The sequence below is a fragment of the Galeopterus variegatus genome, unplaced genomic scaffold, assembly GCF_000696425.1.
Source record: "Galeopterus variegatus unplaced genomic scaffold, G_variegatus-3.0.2 Scaffold2790, whole genome shotgun sequence".
NCBI lineage: Eukaryota > Metazoa > Chordata > Mammalia > Dermoptera > Cynocephalidae > Galeopterus > Galeopterus variegatus.
Genome location: NW_007728901.1, coordinates 214,883 through 233,574, shown reverse-complemented (window position 1 = coordinate 233,574; position 18,692 = coordinate 214,883).

Genomic DNA, 18,692 nt, shown 5'->3' with positions numbered 1-18,692 from the left:
TTCCAGTAAGCTTGGCTGCACGTTTAGATACTTGGTTGGATTAACATATTCCACTAAGTAACCTCACTGCCTCCTGTGGCCTGCACAGTGAACAAGAGAGACCATCAACAGCAGGTAAAGATATTGTATGTGCTCCTTGTTGCTGAAATCAATGACTAATTCTTCATGGCTGAAACGAATGATAAAGGTAGGGAATCTGCTCTGACCGCAGAATGCCTTTTATAATATTTGCTTTGAAAACCTTTAATAATATGCTCAGCTAAGGTAGTCAATGTCCCATAGAAATACAACAGATTAGATGGCTGACCCCCTAGAGTTCAATTACTTTGTCCCTGCTCTGTGTATCTCTATGAATGTGTTCTTATGTCACTTCGTGTTTCAGTGGGCTGGCAATCTTTTCTTTCTCTGGTTCCTCTCCATGGGAACTGGGTCAGGGCTCTACCCACGGTGGACTCCAATGAATGGTCCCAGTTGACTGTCTTAGGTGAGGCTTGGAGACATTTCAGGAATACTGGGAAGATGATGGTTGGGAACATTACATACTTTAGAGTCATCTGAGTACAATCTTTTTTTTTTTAATTTAGCTTTTGGAAGCAGTTCTAAATGTTTAGAACTAAAACTTGTGAATAGAATGGGCAGGAGGAATGATTAGAGAAAATGCAAAGCCTAAAATATGTTTTTTAATGTGTACTTGGTAGGCAAAGAAAGGAGGCAAGTAGAAAAGGGAATTCCTGAAGGGTCTGCTCCTGGGTGGAAGGAGGGAAAGATTGGAATGGAACAGTGGATTTTTGTGTATTCAAAATAAATCTCTCTATGGTGATATGATGAGCAGTGGTAAAGGCCCTTGCTCCGAATCACCATGAATAAATAACTTAAACTCTCTAAACCTTTGATAAAATGGGATCGTTACCTATCTAACAGGATTTTTGTGAAGATTACACAAGATAAAGTGCATAAAGTGACCACAGTATGTCCTACAAAGGGTAGCTCATCAGTAAATATGGCTGTAATTATAGTGTTAATGCAGGTTGTAAACTCACCAAAGAATATTGCCTGCACACATAGGCTGTGGAAATTTGCATTAACAGTCTGTGTACCACCTAAAATTCGAATTCAATTTTAATATAAAACTCTTACTTCAGTTTTTTAAAAGCATACTAAACTGTAATGATTTAAAGTATTTATTCATTGTTAAAGCTTTCTGAGGAAATTGCATTAGTCAGTTTTTTGTCACTGATAACAGAATTCCTGAAACTGGGTAATTTATGAGAAAACAAAATTTATTTCTTACAGTTTCAGAAGCTAAGAAGTCCACGGTCCAGGAGGTGCATCTGGTGAGGGTCTTCTGGGTGGAAACTCTCTACAGGGTCCTGTGGTGACACAGGCAATCATGTGGCAAGAATGGCAAGAGTTCTTTCATGTGCTCTCCTTATAAAGCCACAAGTCCACACCCATGACAACCCATTAAAACATCAACCCATTACTCCATAAATGGATGAATCCATTCACGAGGGCACAGTCCTCTGATCACCTCTCAAAGGCCCCACCTTTCAAATATCATAATTGGATTTCTCACCCTCTTAACACTGTTACAGCAGGGATCAAGTTTCCAACACATGAACTTTTGAGGGACACATTTGATCCATAGCAGGAGTGGAAAGAAAAGTAGAATTTTTGGAACAATGACATCATTATATACAGTACAAAGCAACAGTCATAAATAGAGATAGAAAATGATACATGTACACATCATGGTTAATGTCAGTCTCAGCTAAGACTTATTAAAGAACAGCCAGCCAAATGCATTTAGTGTCTTTTCAATAGTTCTGTTTACTGTCTTCACCAAGGCACCTTGTAATGTAAGAAGGGTGATTTTAAGATATTAAAAGTTAGCCTTTGGAGTTAAAAAGTAAACACAAATAGAACTTATAAGCTCAGAACACCTTAGAGTTAAAAGTCTCTTATACTACCTAATTCAATTCAATTTTCCCTCCAGTAGAAATCCCCACACAGAGCACTGTCAGCTACACACCTGAACACTAAAAATCACAGTTCATTGCTTCCTAAGACTTTCCACTCCAATTTCACGCAGAGCTAATAGTTAAAAAGTTCTCCATGCTGAATTGAATTTTCCATCCTTGTGACAATTTCTACCACTTGCTAGAACAATACAAAATTATTCTATTCTCTTTTCTACATAAAAGTCCTTTAAATAAATAAAGGTTGATATCAAGGTATCCCTAAAATGTATCTCCCATAAGCCAGATATTCCCAATACCTTCAGAAATTTTTTTTTATTAGTTTTATGTAAATTCTCAATCCCCTCCTCTTAGATCATTGAAGCACCTACTGGATGGCACACTCTGGTGAGAACTGAGAATACAGGTTAGGATAGAACCATCAGTTCCTTTGGACTTAACATTAATGCACTATTAATGCAATCCAAAAAGACATCAGAATGTTTAACAGCGGCATCACTCTGTTGGCTTGTAGGAGATTTGCTTTGTATAAAAATCTGCGTGTGTTTATTTTAAGATGGGTCCAGATTGGTCTCCCTACTCTGTTCTTCATTGTTTCATTTCACCTTAATGATTGAATTTGAATTTATCCATGTTAAATGAAGTCATCTTGGTTTGGGCTGTTTATTCCAACCAACCTAAATCATCTTGAATTCCATATTTATCATGCGATCCTCAGTTCTCAGGCATTTGTGCACCTTTTCAATCCACATCTAAGTTGTGGACCAGCTTCTATAAGGGGTCAGGGACAAATGCAGAGCTTGAGGCTGGACGTTCCTACACAACTTTAGGGCGAAATCTCAGGACCCGCATTCTTTACTGTCAGCAGGAAATCAATAAAAACTGCTGAACGTCTTGCTCAAATTAAAAAAGACCTTCATTTTTTTAAAGATCACCTGATATAGAAGTCCAGCATTCTATCAAAAAAGGAATCAAGAGTAACTTGGATACCTGTCCTTTTCGAACACATTCTGAAAGCTAATGGCTACCCCTTTTCTATGCATACACAAATAATATGCTACTAATTTGCCAAGTCTTACCCAGAAATTGGTGTCACATTTACAAATATGTCATATCCCTAATCCATTTCTTTCTCCCTCTCTTTTTGTAAATTTCAGAGTATATGTTTTTTCTCAAGGCTTCTGCTTACTTCATCTCTACTATCCAAATTTGTCCCTTCTCCAGAGTGCCATTTATCCAGGCTTGATATTAGAAATCATTTGAAGTATGTGGGTATCTTCTTAATGTAGTCTTTCCTTTCCTGGGCATCCACACATCCTTATTAATCTTTATTCTACTTTCCAGGTTGGCAAAAACATCAGATGAAAAATAAAAAATAAAAAGTTCTGTTATCCATGTCATTTGTTAGCTTTACACTGTATTTATTTCCCAGAATTCTCATCTGCCTTTCTTTCATGTGCATTCAGCTATATTACTACTGGGGAGGAGAGGGGCTGAGGAGAGGAGGCTGGGGAGAGTCATATTCCAAAATTGAAATCCTTATAGAATTTTAAACTCTCATTAATTAAAGTCTTTAAGTATTTTTGTTTTTTAAAAAATTTTATTTTATTTTTGCATTTATTTATAGTTATAAAAAATAATATATATGTACTCTTTGTAGAAATTCCAAAAGTAAACTACATCAGAAAGAAAAAAATCTAGGGGCCGGCCCAGTGGCGCACTGGATAGTGCGCCGCTTGGGAAGCGCGGTGGCGCTCCCGCCCGAGGGTTCGGATCCCACATACAGACCGGTTCCTGCTCACTGGCTGAGCGAGGCGCGGGAGCAGCACTGAGGGTTGCAATCCCGTTGCCGGTCCCCGGTCCGGTACGGGGGCAACACTGAGGGTTGCGATCTGTTGCCGGACACGGAAAAAGACAAAAAGACAAAAAAAAAAAAAAAAAAGAAAGAAAAAAATCTACACCCTCACAATTCAGAAGCAAATATCAATAATATTTTGACCTACCTATGTCTAGTCTTTTCCTTTACATAATTGACATACATACATATATGCATAAACACGTGTACATATATACACACAAGGGTACTTTCAAAGAGTGGAAAAAATAGAATTAAAAGATAATACAAATCTTTATATGAACTTTTTGGAGTACATAATTTCTATCTCTTTTCCACTTAAAACTGTAGCATATGATTTTCCTTATGTCAATACAGATTCTCGATCATTTAAATGACATTATATTCTACCATATGAACATTTTCCTAATGCTGCACATTTAAATTTTTGCCAATTTGTGCTATTATTAATAATGCTGTGGTAAAAATATGTATATATGAATCATTTTTCTTATTTCAAATTATGCCCATCTTAAAATAGATTTTTCCTAGCAAGAATATCATTTTTTTTACATCACATTGTAAGGGTTTAATTTTGATTTGTCCTTCAGTTGGGAAAATATGTTGGGAAAAAAAAAATTTTTTTTCCCAAAAAGTGTATTTGAGTAGTAAATTTCTGAATTCTTACTCATGGAATGATACAGAGTTTCTATCAATTTCATCCTGAAGAATAAACTATCAACATAGAATTCTTAGATTACAATTCTTTCACTTCAACACTGTAGAACATTACTTCATTGATTTGGGGCACATCCTGTTAAAGCCTGATGATGTTCAATTTGTTTTCCTTCATAGGTACATTAGGAATTTTTTTTTCCATATAATTTCTAGAGGATTATTTTCATTCCAAATATATTGCTAAGAAGTAGTGCATTTACTTTCCTCACACACACACACCCCTACCCGGCATCGACTCAATGCATGTATTTAGAAACATTTTCTTTGCCAAATCCAGAATTTTTAATTATATTGTTTGTTGTTGTTTCTTTCTCAGTCGTCCACAATTATTCTTCAGAAAAACCTGTAACATTTATGTTCTCCCTGAAAGAAAGTGAGCCAAGATGCCGGGTGCCATTCAAATTTTATTAGAGAAAGAAATCTGCTGGGCTGTACTCAAAATGAAGGACAGCCTGGGGCTGCCCTGAAAATGGGGGACAGCACCAGGTATGGGGATGGTAGAGCTTATGTTGGTATGTTGGTGCCAAGAGCTCGGTGATGTAATTCTGGGGTGGGGATTGAGTTAGGTCATGAGGATGGGGAGTTCTGCACATGCAGAAATGCCAAAAGTTTCATTTTCTATGAAACCATAAGGCTTCTTGTAAAGGAAAGAGGGGAGGGGAGGGAAGGAGGTGGGTGGTGCCATTTTGTACTTGGGCTTGTCTAAAATGGCACTGGTTATGTTGCAGATCTATTATTCCTGCCTTTTAAGTATAGGAAAAAAGGGGAAAGGGCAGAGGTCTCATTCTTCTGAAGCTACTTCCTGCTGGAGATGGACAAAGAAATGGAAAAAATAAAAGATTTATGTTAGCAGGCAAAACAATTAGGTGGTGGGGTATTGGTTTTGTGTGGGGAGGCTGTATTCCTCCCGGGAAGGGTCACTGATTCTGAGCGGCTGATATCCTCCTCACAGGGAGAATTCAGCGACCTTTTGGTTGGTGAAAGTCTGTATACGTTCCTGCAAGAAATTAGAGAAACACCAAAAGAGACAGGGATCAAAAAGTAGGATGAGGCACAGTTAGGGGTCCTAGCAGGGGCATAAGCCAGGGTATCCAAGGGTTCGGTGAAGTGGTTTAAGTTGTTTTTGGATCACCCTGGACTCATTTACATAATAACAGCATTCCTCCCCAAGAAGAGGCAGGTGCCTTCCTTCTTAGCTGTAAGAAAGTAAAATAAAGGGCCTGACAGTTCTGTAAAGTGAGTGCTGCAAGTGAGGTGACCTGTCACTGGAGGGAGGATATGCTATCTATGCTTAGTTCTTCTTAGAGATTTTGGTAGAATTGAGAGGCAGTAGCAAGGCCCGCTATGCCAGTCCCAGTTGCAGGAAGGATCCCTGCCCCAATTAAAAGGTACAATTAGGGCCCTACGGGAGCAGGGGAACTTCCTGGAAGGGGGGGCCAAAGTTAGTCCCAGTCCCGTCTCCATCTCTGCATCTGTCTGGACGGTGATGTCAGGGATGAGCCAAAAGAATATGCAAGAAATCACAAAGCAGGGGAAGGCAACAGGATAACATAGTTTTACAAAGGAAACATGTTCCAGTTTTAGGGCATGGATGAGGAGGGGGTGAGTGAGTGGCAGCGTTTGGTGTTAGTGAGGCAGAGTGTGGGCAGGCCCCGCACAACGCTGACAGTCCCCACTGAGGTGAGATTAGAGGAAAATGAAGAGATGTTTATGGAAACATTGCAGGCTGTATTGACAGGGAGGGGGTGACCACAAAAAGTTTCTCGCAAAGTGGGAGACAGATGAGTCACTTGGGGACCAGTCTGATTCACTGAGGACTGCGTCGTCCCTGCAGACCTGGAACCTCCATGTTCCAGGTAAGGGGGAGCACTGAGACTGGAGGAAAATCATGGGAAGGACATGAAGGGTTAGGGAGCCAAACGAATTTGAAGGGTACATTGCCACAATGACATTGCTAAGAAGCATCTACTGATAGGAGGTAAAGGAGTACCGGGAGAAATCTTCCTATAATGTTACACAGCTCTGGGGAAGCACTGGCTAATCCTGTAGCAAGTGAAGGTTAGGGACACAGGGTGGCATATACTTATCATGTTCCATAATGGCAAATCTGCAATAGCAGGTTGGGACCAGTCTTGGAGTAGCTCTTGTGTGCAGGACGTAAAGCAGGCCTGTAAGAGCGAGAGGATAATCACTGGGGGAAAGATCATCCTTCTTTTGGGATTGGGGAAAGAGTGGAGGTCCTGGAGATTTTTAGTTTTGTGGGTCTTAAAATGGATGAAGTGTAAGGAGATGTTGGGTTGGGGGTTGAGCAGAGGGATCCCTCTGGCTTGGTGTTAGCAGATTTTTGGGTAAAGCCTCGGGTGCTAGTTTTACCAAGGATAAGTGATACCAAGGGGCCTTTCCTAGTACTTTTACTGCTGTGGGGGTGGCGAGAAGTACTTATAAGGCCCTTCTCAACATGATGAGAGAGGCTTTGGGATTCGGGTTTTAATATACACTTGCTGTCCTGGGCTCAGTTTAAAGTCTGAGAGGGTGGCGGGGAAAGGATGAGGTAATAGATTGGCCTGTTCCCGAATAAGATCCCTAATGAGTGAAAGAGTAGGGAGATACTGGCCTGAAGGTGAAGAGCTGGAAGGGAGAGGTGTGAGAGTGAAGGACCTACCCTACGTAAGTTCAAGGGGGCTGAGGCCTGTGGACTTGCGGGGGGCAGCCTGCAGGCGAGTGAGTGACTGATGGGTAAGCCAAAACGAGGGATGATTTCTGAGGTGAGAGCATGTGTTACTGCTGTAGCATCCTCTGAAGTGCAGGGAAAAGCCTCAATCCAACCTGAAAAAGATATCTACTAATGTTAGAAGATAGCGTGTCCTTTTACAGGGAGGCATGTGAGTAAAGTCAATTTGCCAGTCCTGGCCAGGAGTGTACCCTCTAGCCTGGTGGGTGGGAAAGGACTGGAGCAATGAGTACACAAAGGACAATTTTGAGTGATTTGTTTAAGTAACTTGGGGCTGAAGAAGTCATAGTAGGAGTTAATAGCCTGTATGAACTGAATTATGGAAATCTAAAAGGATTTGCTCAGCTTGTGTGTTAGGGAGGACATAGTGACTGGAGAGAGGATACCAGTTGTTCTTTCTCTGTGCTCCCAACTGTTGGAGGTGTTGTATTTCTTGGGGTGTGTATTGGGATAAGGGCATAGGGGCCATGAGAAGGACCTGAGCAGGAGAAGAAGAGTGGGGGCCTGGTGATTGAGCAGACTGTTTTGTGATTAGATCCACCAGTTTGTTTCCCTGGGCTATGGGGTCATTGGAGATTTGGTGTCATCTGCAGTGTATATCCCCAAACTTCTTTAGGAGTTGTGCAGCCTCAATAGCTTGTGTTAGATTTACTATGGCATAACCTGCCTGGGGGGCGGGCAAGTGGCGCTCCCATCTATGAACTGTGTAATGGGATGTGGGGAGATGTGTGGAAAGGGATTGAAAAAGAGGTATAAAGCCTCCATGCAGTTATGTTTTAAGGGTCATGAGTGTTTTGGGGTGAGAGTGGCTGGATTTTAAAGGAGGGCAAGGTTTAAAGGAAAACAGAGTTTTCAATGAAAGTAAGGTGAATAAGTTGTAGGCGGGAAAGAGAGAGAATTGACTTGGCCTTATGGCTGAGGAGGTCTTGACTATTTGTTGTTTAAAAGTAAGTTTAGAGCTTTCTTATGCTAAGAGGGAGGCTGCTGCCAAGGACTGTGAACGAGGCCTATCCTCAAGTTGTGGTGTCTAGTTGTTTAGAGAGGTATGTAACTGGGGAGAAAATATCTCATGGCTTTTCTCCCAAAACCCTGACTGCCAATCTTTGGATTTTGGTGATGTATAGGATAAAAGGATGAGATAGGTTTGGGAGAGAGAGAGCTAGGGCTGCGAAGAGAGCAGCTTTTAATTGCTGGAAGGGAGAATGAATGGGCTTTGTGGGATCTAAGGGAATGGCAGGATCCCCTTTGGCTGCCTCATAGAGTGGTTTTGCTAGCACACCAAAGTTAGGAATCCATAGGCAAAGATACCCTGCAAGCCTCAAGAAAGAAAGGATTTCACCCTTTGTGGAAGGAGTAGGGAGTTCAGAAATTAAACTTTTGTGATCCACCATTATTTCTCTGGTGTTGGGGGTGGGTGGACTCTCAAGTAGGTGACCGAAGGAGAAGAAATTTGGGCCTTGCTGGGGACACTGGATATCCCCTGGAGGCCAGCAAATTAAGGAGAGCAACAGTGTGGGCCTGTGAATCCTCATAGGAGAGGCTACAAAGGAGGAGGTCATCCACATATTGTAGTAAAGTGCTAGAGGTTGGAGGAAGTTCAGATAAGTCTTGAGCTAAGGCCTGGCTAAAAAGTGGGGGCTATCCCAAAACCCCTGAGGCAGTACTGTCCCAGTAAGTTGTTGGGAAAGACATGTGTCAGGATCAGTCCTGTAATAAACAGTATGAGCCATTATGCTTTATAACTGGAAGGATCGGTGTATTGAAAGGTGAGTGGGTAGGCCATAAGAGATGAGAAGAAAGGAGTTTGTGTACAATGGGTTTTAAGCCTATTAGGTGTTTGTTAGTGATGGGGTACTGTGGGACATTAGGGAACAAAGAGGGGTTCAGCAATTTAACAATGATAGGGGGATGGTGCATAGCAATGGAGGGAGAAGAAGCGTCCCATACTAGGGATTAACCTTGTCCAAGGGGGAGGGGGAGGTGGAAGCCCCAGGGGCCAGGTCTGGGTGTGGCCTGGAACAGCAGTATTATAGCTGGAGTTAAAGTGTTTAGGGTAAGAGTAGCTTTGAATTTGAAAAGAATGTCCCATCCCAGTAAAGGGGCTGGGCATTGAGGCATTATTAAAAATCTGTGTGTGAACTGGATGCAATGTAGGGTGCAGGAAAGGAGTTTGAGTCATCCGTGGGTGGTATTGTGATCCCGTGACCCCTACTACTGTGATAGAGGTTGGGGTTGTTGGTCCTGCATATTCAGGAAGGGTAGAGTAAATGGCCCCTGTATCAATGACAAAAGAGATCAGCTTACCTGCTACAAGGGGAGTTACCCTGAGCTCATGCATGGTGATCTCTGTGAGGACCTTGAGCCCTGGGCATCGTCAATCTTCCTCCTGGGCAAAGCCAAGAAGCTCCGATAGAGATGGCCATGAAGCCAAAGGTTGTAGGTTGGGGACTGGGCCACTCCATCTCTGGCGAGTGGCACAGTCAATCCCCCGGTGACCTGTCCATTTGCAGTGAGGACGGGTTATGACAGGCCCGTGCCGAGTGGCCCAGTGGACCGCATTTGAAGCAGTTCCTGGGTGGCTTGCCTCTTAAGGCACCTTTGTATATGTGAGCCATGGATGACATTAGGCAGGAGCTGGTATTTGGCCTGATATCTTTTGTAGTTTTTTGAATATCAGGGGCTGATTAGGCAATGAAATGAGAGTGTAAGAGAGCCATGTCTGAAGGGGAGTTAGGGTCTACACATGTATATTCATGTAAAGCCTCAGAGAGGCAGGTTAGGAACTCATTGGGATTTTCAGTGGATCTCTGGGTGATTTCTCTAAGCTTGTCATAATTGACTGACTTGTGAGTAGCCTTTTAGAGTCTGTGAAGTAGGTGTGTGATCATGTTATCCCTGAGATCTTGATCCCTGTGGCCAGCCTGGTAGTTCCAATTTGGGTCTGTGCAAGGAAGAGCAATGGCTCCCACAGGCCACCTATTATTTCGAGCATGTACCTGAGCCACCATCCAGACCTGCTTCCTGTACATGGACTTGGACAATTCCTTCCATCCCAGACATTTCACAGAAGGGTTATAAAAAGCCGGAGCTGAGCCAGGGTTGTTACCTGACAAAGGGGGAGAAGCGGAGGAGTAGGGCTGGGGATAAGTGTTTTGAGACCAGGTAGAGGGAAGAGAGGGAATTGTGAACGGGCTGGTGAAGGATTTGGAGCAATACAGAGGTAGTCGAGGTGGCCTGTATGGGTAGCAGAGTAGTCTGACAGATCAGAGGATTGATCTGAGACTGGAAGGGGAGGTCGAGCATGAGCTAGGAGAATTTGAGACATAGGACAGTTTTGACAGAGAGAAGAATGCATTCAGAGATAGAAGGCCTAAACAAGGAATCTGTACAGCTTTTGGCATTTCAGTGAGTGTCTAAATCAAGTTCCATTTTGTGGCCACTGGGATCCATTGTAATGAGGCGTTTGAGTTTTAATGTCTCCGTGGAGGCCAAGAAATTGGCCAGCAGACAGCCCAAGGGCATAGAGCATGGAGGTTTGGATCATGAGGATCCCATGCAGAGGGTGAGAAAGGGCAGTCAGTCCTGGTACAAGAGTGCCAGCAAAGGGCGTCCCCTTTGGTGCCCACCTTCTTTTCGAGAGAAAAGCCACTGACCAGCTAGACAATCGTCCTTGAATAGCTGGGGGGCATGAGAAGAGTTCCCTCAGCCACACACCTGGGCTTCATAGAGATCGGAGTCATAGAGAGTAGTCAGGGGAACCCACAGAAGTAGGCAGGACTTCTAGGCTGGTGTCGGATGCGTTGGCCTGAAACAGCAAAAGGGGAGAGAGAGTCCTGGAGGCATCTGGTTTCAGCAGGTCCAGGAAGGGCAGCTGAGGACCAATCACCCCAAGAGAGAGGGGATTGTCCACAACATCAGCCAAAACCCTTCCCGGGTTTTGGTACCATAATGAAAGAAAGTGAGCCAAGATGCCAGGTACCGTTCAAGCTTTATTAAAGAAAGAAATCTGCCCGGCTGTACTCAAAATGGAGGACAGCCTGAGGCTTCCCTGAAAATGGGGGACAGCACCAGGTGTGGGGGTGGTAGAGCTTATGTTGGTATGTTGGCGCCAAGAGCTGGGTGATATAATTCCGGGGTGGGGATTGAGTTAGGTCATGGGGATGGAGAGTTCTGCACTCGCAGAATCACTGAAAGTTTCATTTTCTCCAAAACTATGAGGCTTTTTAAAAAAGATAATGGGGGAGGGGAAGGGAGGAGGTGGACGGTGCCATTTTGTACTTGGACTTGTCTTAAACGGCACTGGTTATGTTGCAGATCTATTACTACCCTTGCAACATTTTCACCTTTTTGTTTTATCCTTCTTTATTCTAGCATATTCTACAATGTGGTTTTCCTCCAAATCCCTAATTTAATATATGTCATTTTTCATTTATAAATAACTGTTTTCAAGTGAAACAGTAAAAAGAAGCTATCGCTGTTTGCTAACTAGACAAGATTTTAAATAAAAACTGTAGAAATATTTTAAAATTTAAGTTTGTCACCATCATTTTTATTAAACACATGGATATCTTTGATTATTTATTGACCATCATCTGGCCACAAATGTATTGTGGAACTTTCTCTATGCCCCTTGAACCATATATAATTTTACAATATCTTTTCCTGTAAGCACATTCTGCTGCGTTCCAAGATGCAAGAGAGAAGCGTCATGTCTACTTGGTTTTATAATTAGCACCAATACCTGTCACACTATCAAGCTAAGTACTCAAAGCCTACTATTCCACTTATATATTTACTCTGAATATAAAATACATATCTACTTGAATTCTGTGATACTATTGCACTATGTTCAAGTCACTCATCCCTTCAATATTTCGGTTTCTGACTTAACTAGATGCTAGAGCTATGATAAGAGCTAAGAGTTCTAGAGAGAAAGGGTACAGTCTTTGCCCTCAAGAAGGTGACTAACCATCAGATCAACAAGTAATTTAAGAAATGAGATAGGGCCAAGCCAATGGCGCACTCGGGAGAGTGCGGCGCTGGGAGCACAGCAGCGCTCCCGCCACGGGTTTGGATCCTATATAGGGAAGACCGGTGCGCTCACAGCGCTCACTGGCTGGGCATGGTGCGGCCAGTCTCAAAAAGGACAAAAAGAAAAAAAAAGAAAAAAACATACTGGGCAGAGTGAAGCATGGGATGTTAATAGAAATCCAAAGACAGAATGACTAAGACAGCCTGGAAGAACTTACGGTCAAGAAAGGAGACTCTAGTTACAATCATCAGAGGAGGCTCGTGGTTGAATACTCTTTTGAGAGGCGAAACATACACAACCCTCTCTTTTCAGTCTTTATCACACACACTATAAAAACTCATAACCCCTTTTCTTTGACAAGAAAACTCAGTGTATCTGTTCTCCCTACCATTGTAAAGAAAGGCTGAACTTCAAAATATATTTGTTTCCCTCAGTGCCAAAAGCGTATTTTAACACATAATAATAAGTAGTAATATGCTCACAAAACACAGTAAGTATTAAGGCAAGAGAGTCATCTTTCAAGTGATCTTTATTTTGATCTGTAGAGAAATCATTGCTGAATTTAGGGGAACGTTCTTTCCCCAAGTAATTGCAATATCCATCTAATTCTGGCTGAAACAATCTCTTGTCATGCTGTTTATTCACACACCTATGTGAGCAAATGTAATTTCCTTGAGATGAAGTATGTTAGCTGAATTGGTAAGAAAGAAATTGGGAAAGTAATTCTTAAAAAAAAAAAAAAAAAGGCACAAAGAACCCTGGGCTTGCTTATTAGTTCTTTGGTTCGGGGCCATGTTTTAAGTCAGGAGCTTTTGTAGGTGCATCTTATGTCTGGCTTAAAAAACATGTGGAACAAACACACAGCTTATGGAGGCATAGGTACAGGGGATTTGTTATTTTGATCAATTACTATAGAATTGAATGGCAGCTTTACATGTATTTTTCCAAAAGCATAAAATGATAAGAAATCTATCTACCGATAAGTACAGGAAAGTCAGCAAAGATTAGAACAGGACCTTCCGTTATCTGCAACATGTATTTTTGGCTGGCCAGTTTCAGAATGCCCTTCCTACCTTTGGAGAATTCGTCGCTTTATAAATGTTAGTGGGAAACAGAACCTGCTCCAACTATAGAAACTGCCAAAGACTCATTTTGCAACTAGGGAGAAAGCATGTGACCTACATTTTATCAAAAAGATGCTTCCATCAAAGGCATTGAGTTGAGAATGGATCACAGGAGGTATTCAGTACCAATGGTAGTGAGGGTTCGAGATGGTGCTCTGATATTCAACAGTAACAGCAAAGGTATCCTCAACAGACAAATTCACTGGCAAGATCTAGTTTTGGCTATCTAGCTTCCATTTACTTCTGCCTATTTTGCAAACCTCATTTTCCTGCCTTCCAGGCAATTCAGTGAGTTGCCTAATAGAGTTTCAGTAAGTTCCTTTTCTATTTAAATTATCCATAGTTAATTTCTGTTGCTTACAACTAAGAACCCCACCCATGTAATGTTCTGACCAATTATTCTCATCCCTGATATTAATGTCCAGGGTTCTCTTACTGTATCCAACCCACTCTATAGCAATTCACCTTTTTACATACCTGATTCTCCTCTGTGAAGTCCTTGAGGGCACACATTGCTCTGGTTTTCCTCCTATCCATAACCTCAGTCCATAGCACAGTTCCTGATATATACAGGCACTTCAAAATGTGTGTGAAAGTAAATGGTGCCATTAAAATCCTTTTATTGTTTCCCAGATAGGTAATTCACCTTATCCTTTTAAGAAATGGGCCATACTCTTTCATGTCTATTCTGGAAGAGCTTTCGTTACTTGCTTATGAGTTTTTCTCTTTTTCCTGACTATTATCTTTTGTGCAAGGACTAAGTCTTTTAGTTAAACTTGCATCCAATATCTAACGAATAAATTATTGATGAATGTGAATACAGCTAATGAATAGTAGAGCCATCCCTAGAAACCTTGCCCACTCAGTCTTGCCCCAGTCACCCTCCACACTGAAGCAGCATCACAACTAGCACAACACTATTTTTTTTTCTAAGTGATGTTTATACCACCACTTTTGCCTATTGACATTTATAAGCAAAAAACCATCATATAAAATACATTATCCAGTTGCCTGATGTAATCGAAAAAGCCCCAGGAGACTAAGGTGGCTAGGAATATTTGATTTTAGTAAAACTGGCTGAAATTATAGAATTATATCACAATAGTTATCATTAGCCATATAATGATGTCTAGCACTTTTAAATTGTATGTGCATTATGAAAAATAATCTTTTCAGCATATCTGAGGAAGATGAGAAATATTTTTATCATTCTACCTTACGCATTGAAACATCCCCTATTAGTTACTTCTCCCAAACCATCTGCCTAGATTGTCATCCTTTCAAGGGGCCAAGACACAAAAGTTGTACCTTTCTGCACTGCTCAGACCACAAGGGTTGTAAGGAACAATGTTTTTTTACTTCAATATCCCTCCTGTGCTAATGCTGTCTGCCTGGCTGTCTTGAATGTTCATTCAGCCTGTCTACAGTGTGGTGTAGTACAAGGAAGGTCAGTTTTGTAGCTAAAAGAATTGGGCTTGAATCTAGGCTACCCGACCTAATAACTGAGCATTCTGAGCAAGTCACTGAACTTCTTTTGCCTCAGTTTTCTCCCTGACAATGTGGGTATGATATCTTGCACAGATTTCTTAGGCTGGAAATGGAAGATTTTATGTGATAATATACAAAGCACTTAGCAGGTAGTCACAGAAATGAATGGTTATTATTATTGTGATTATTGTCAGGCATTATGCTTGATACTTTATTTGAATTATTTTATAGAAAATGTACAGCAGTCTTTATGTAAAACATTATTCTTATCCCCATTTCACTGATAGGAAAATTAAAGTTTAGAGAAGTTAAGTAAACAGTCCAAAATCTCTCAGTCACTAATGGCTTAAGTCCAGGATTCAAACTCAAACTTTTCTGACTCCTAAGACCACCCACTTAACCAGCACATGACACTCCCTTTCCCATTACATGCGCCTCCTGCCTTCTCTCCCTGCTTTCAATTCCTGCAAATGGATGGATCCGCAGCACCACAGACAATGAAGTTGGCTTCCAGCCCATCACTTCATTACTCAAGGAGCTGAATCACAGCCCTGAACTCCTGCACCTCATCCCCCCATCCGCCTGCACCAGCCCTGCTCCTACAGGAGCACACGCACAGCTTGCTTTGGCCCTGTGAGGAGTACAACAGAATCTCCCAGTTTATTTATTGGAAGAGCCTTAAGCTTTTAATAAATGACCATTTCTGAAATACAATTTCAGCGATCTCTTGGAGGGCTATAATTGGAGATGCTATTGTTACTAGTGGCGATGGAAAGCTGACTGTATTTGTCCTCCTGTGTTCCCTTCAGGTGCCACATAAAAGCATTAAAAAAATAGCTTCACCTAAGCCAAGCAGAGATCTCCTGAAGGGTAAACCATTTCTTTGTCACTCCCTGCTACAAGGTTGAGGCCATCCTTAAAATGGAAATGCCTTCCGTAATAACTACTGGTGGCTTCTGAATAACCTGTTTTGTTGTTAAATGTCCCATTTTACATGATAAATCATTGCACTATTGCATCAATTGTGTGTCACTTGGCTAAAATCACACATTTGCTTCCGCTGATCTTTCCAGAATCAACAACCACAACCCACACACAGTGCTTGCTCTTTATTCTCCATCTTATATTAGGTGACTTGCCTCCAGACTCCAGCTCCTTTGGGTTGGCACTCTCTGTGATTTGCTTAACACAAGTCATCCTATGAGAAAGCTCAGTGTACCTTGAGAGTAGCCCATAAATAAAGCTACCTGAGAGCCAAAGCTAGAGAGAGCGTGGAAAAGGTACATTTTGAGAAATTAAAGCTACAATTGCTTAATGAATCTGAACATAACATTAACTTCAAATTAAAACTAAATATTTATTTTTAAATTCTGATAATTCACTCTAGGAGAGGTATTGCTTTCTTCAATGTAAATGACAGAAAGGCCTTTCACTAGCAAACAAAACCATATACAAGATAATAACTTGAATGTCTCTAAAATTAGAGTATCTCAGCCTTTGGGCTGAAATACTGTGGAGCCAATAATATTATCTTTAAGGAATATATGATGGCATACAGAAAAAGCAATATGCAAAATTTTTCTTCTTAATTTAAAATAACTAGGAAAAGTAAAGCACCCTCTGCATGGAGATGAGGACGAAGGGAACATGGAAAAGCAGGGTGACATATGAAGTATTAATCTATTACAAAACAATTAATTGAAACTATTCAAGGCATGTCTTGTTCCCCTGTGACAGGTTGTATAGACAGATGGAATTAAAACTTCCTAGATTTAAAGGACCCTGTGCTAGTCATGAGACAAAAAGAATTAGAAAGCATATGTGTACCAGAAGGTATTTTCCCCTGTAGTACTCAGGATAGGATAGGCTGTGCTACAGTAATGAACCCACCCCCAAATCCCCAGGACTTAGCTCATATCGTTTCTTACTCAGTCAAAGTTCTCTGCAGTCCCATTGGCTCTGCAGGGCCCTTCCAAGTACTGACTGGGAGTTCAGCTCGCTTCCGTCCTGTAACTGTGATGTCTAGAACACGTGGCATCCGGGGTTGCCAAGGCAGGGAAAGAGAACACTGAATGGTGGTACAGGGGATTTTCACTGCTGTTACGGACTGAATAGTGTCCCCCACCCCCGCGATTGACATGTTGATGCCCTAACCTCCAGTGTAACTGCATTTGGATATAGGACCATTAGGAAGCAATTACAGTTAAATGAGGTCATGAGGATGAAGAAAACAAAGAGACACCAAAGCTCTTGTTCTTTTTCTTCTTGCACAAAGAAAAGTCTGTGTGAGGACACAGAAAGAAGGTGTCCATCTACAAGCCAGGATAGCCCTCAACAGAAACCAAATTTGCCAGCACTTTTCACAAATGTGAGAAAATAAATGTCTATCATGTAAGCCACCCAGTCTGCAGTATTTTTTATGGCAGCCCTATAAGACTAATACAACTGCTTAGCTCAAATGTGACATGCATCATATCTGACCACAGACTATTGTCCAGAACTAGTCAAACAGCTCTGCCTAACTGCATGGAAGCTGGAAAGTATCATTTTTTACATGCCCAGAAGAAGAGAACTAGGTATTAATGAACACTGGTAATGGCTACTACACATCCTCGCATACACTCCAAATGAGAGGTAAACAAGCTCTGAGCTGGGGAAGAAGACACAGAATTTCAGAAAAATAAGAGTGAAAAGAGCTAGGAAGGAATGAATCACTTTCATCCTCTTGGAGTTAGCCCCAAAGGTCAAGAAGTATGTGAGATGGGACCTCTTAAAATTGTGGATAATTCTGAGAGTAGATGGCTTGACTTCCTTTTATTCTGGAGATTTCTGAAAGCAGGAGGTTCCCCAAAGTAGCATGCATTTTCAGGGCACGAGGAAGCCATAGTATGGCATGCCAGGGAGGTGGAATGCAGCTACCATCCCAAACTGCTTCCCAGTACCTTACAAGCACATCAGTAAAAGATTATAGTAGAAGATTCAAAAAGCTATGACACCCTGCTATGACCTGCATGTTAGTGTCCCTCCAAAATTCCTATGTTGAAACCTAATGTCAGATGCAATACTATTAAGAGGCGAGGGGCATAAGGTGATTAGGTTTTGAGGACTCTGCCTTCATTAATGGGATTAGTGCCCTTATAAAACAGGCTTGAAGGAGTTTGTCTGCCCCTTCTGCCATGTGAGGACACAGCTAGAAGGTACCATCTGTGAAGCAGAGAGCCCTCCCCACACACCAGTTCTGCCGGTGCTTTGATCTTGGACTTTCTAGCCTCCAGAACTATGAGAAATAAATTTCTGTTGTTTATAAATTACCCAGACTATGGTATTTGTTATAGCAGCCTGAATGGACTCAGACAGACCTGAAAATAGACATAAAAATAAGCTCAGGGGACAGGATCAGCTGGTGGCCCAGAAGTTACACTAGTGAGGGGAAGAGCAGCATCATTAAAAAGCTCCTAATGTTATATTCCGCAAGAAAGAGTTAACAGTTGGAGATGCTGACACAGAACTGGGATTTATAGCTTCAATAAGGACGATGGTATTCCACGACAGCAGAGGCTGTGTGGCATTATCTAACAGACAGAGGCAAGATAGATGAAATTACCGAGAGGCAAAGTAAAGCCAAAATGGCAATCAGGGTTTCTTGACCTGCAAAGATCTGGGACTATAGCTAACAGACCACAGTACTGCTAGAAGTGGGATTGATGACTTATATCCTATAGAGATGAAGTTCTAAGTTACCTTACCAGGCCAGCAACCTATCTGC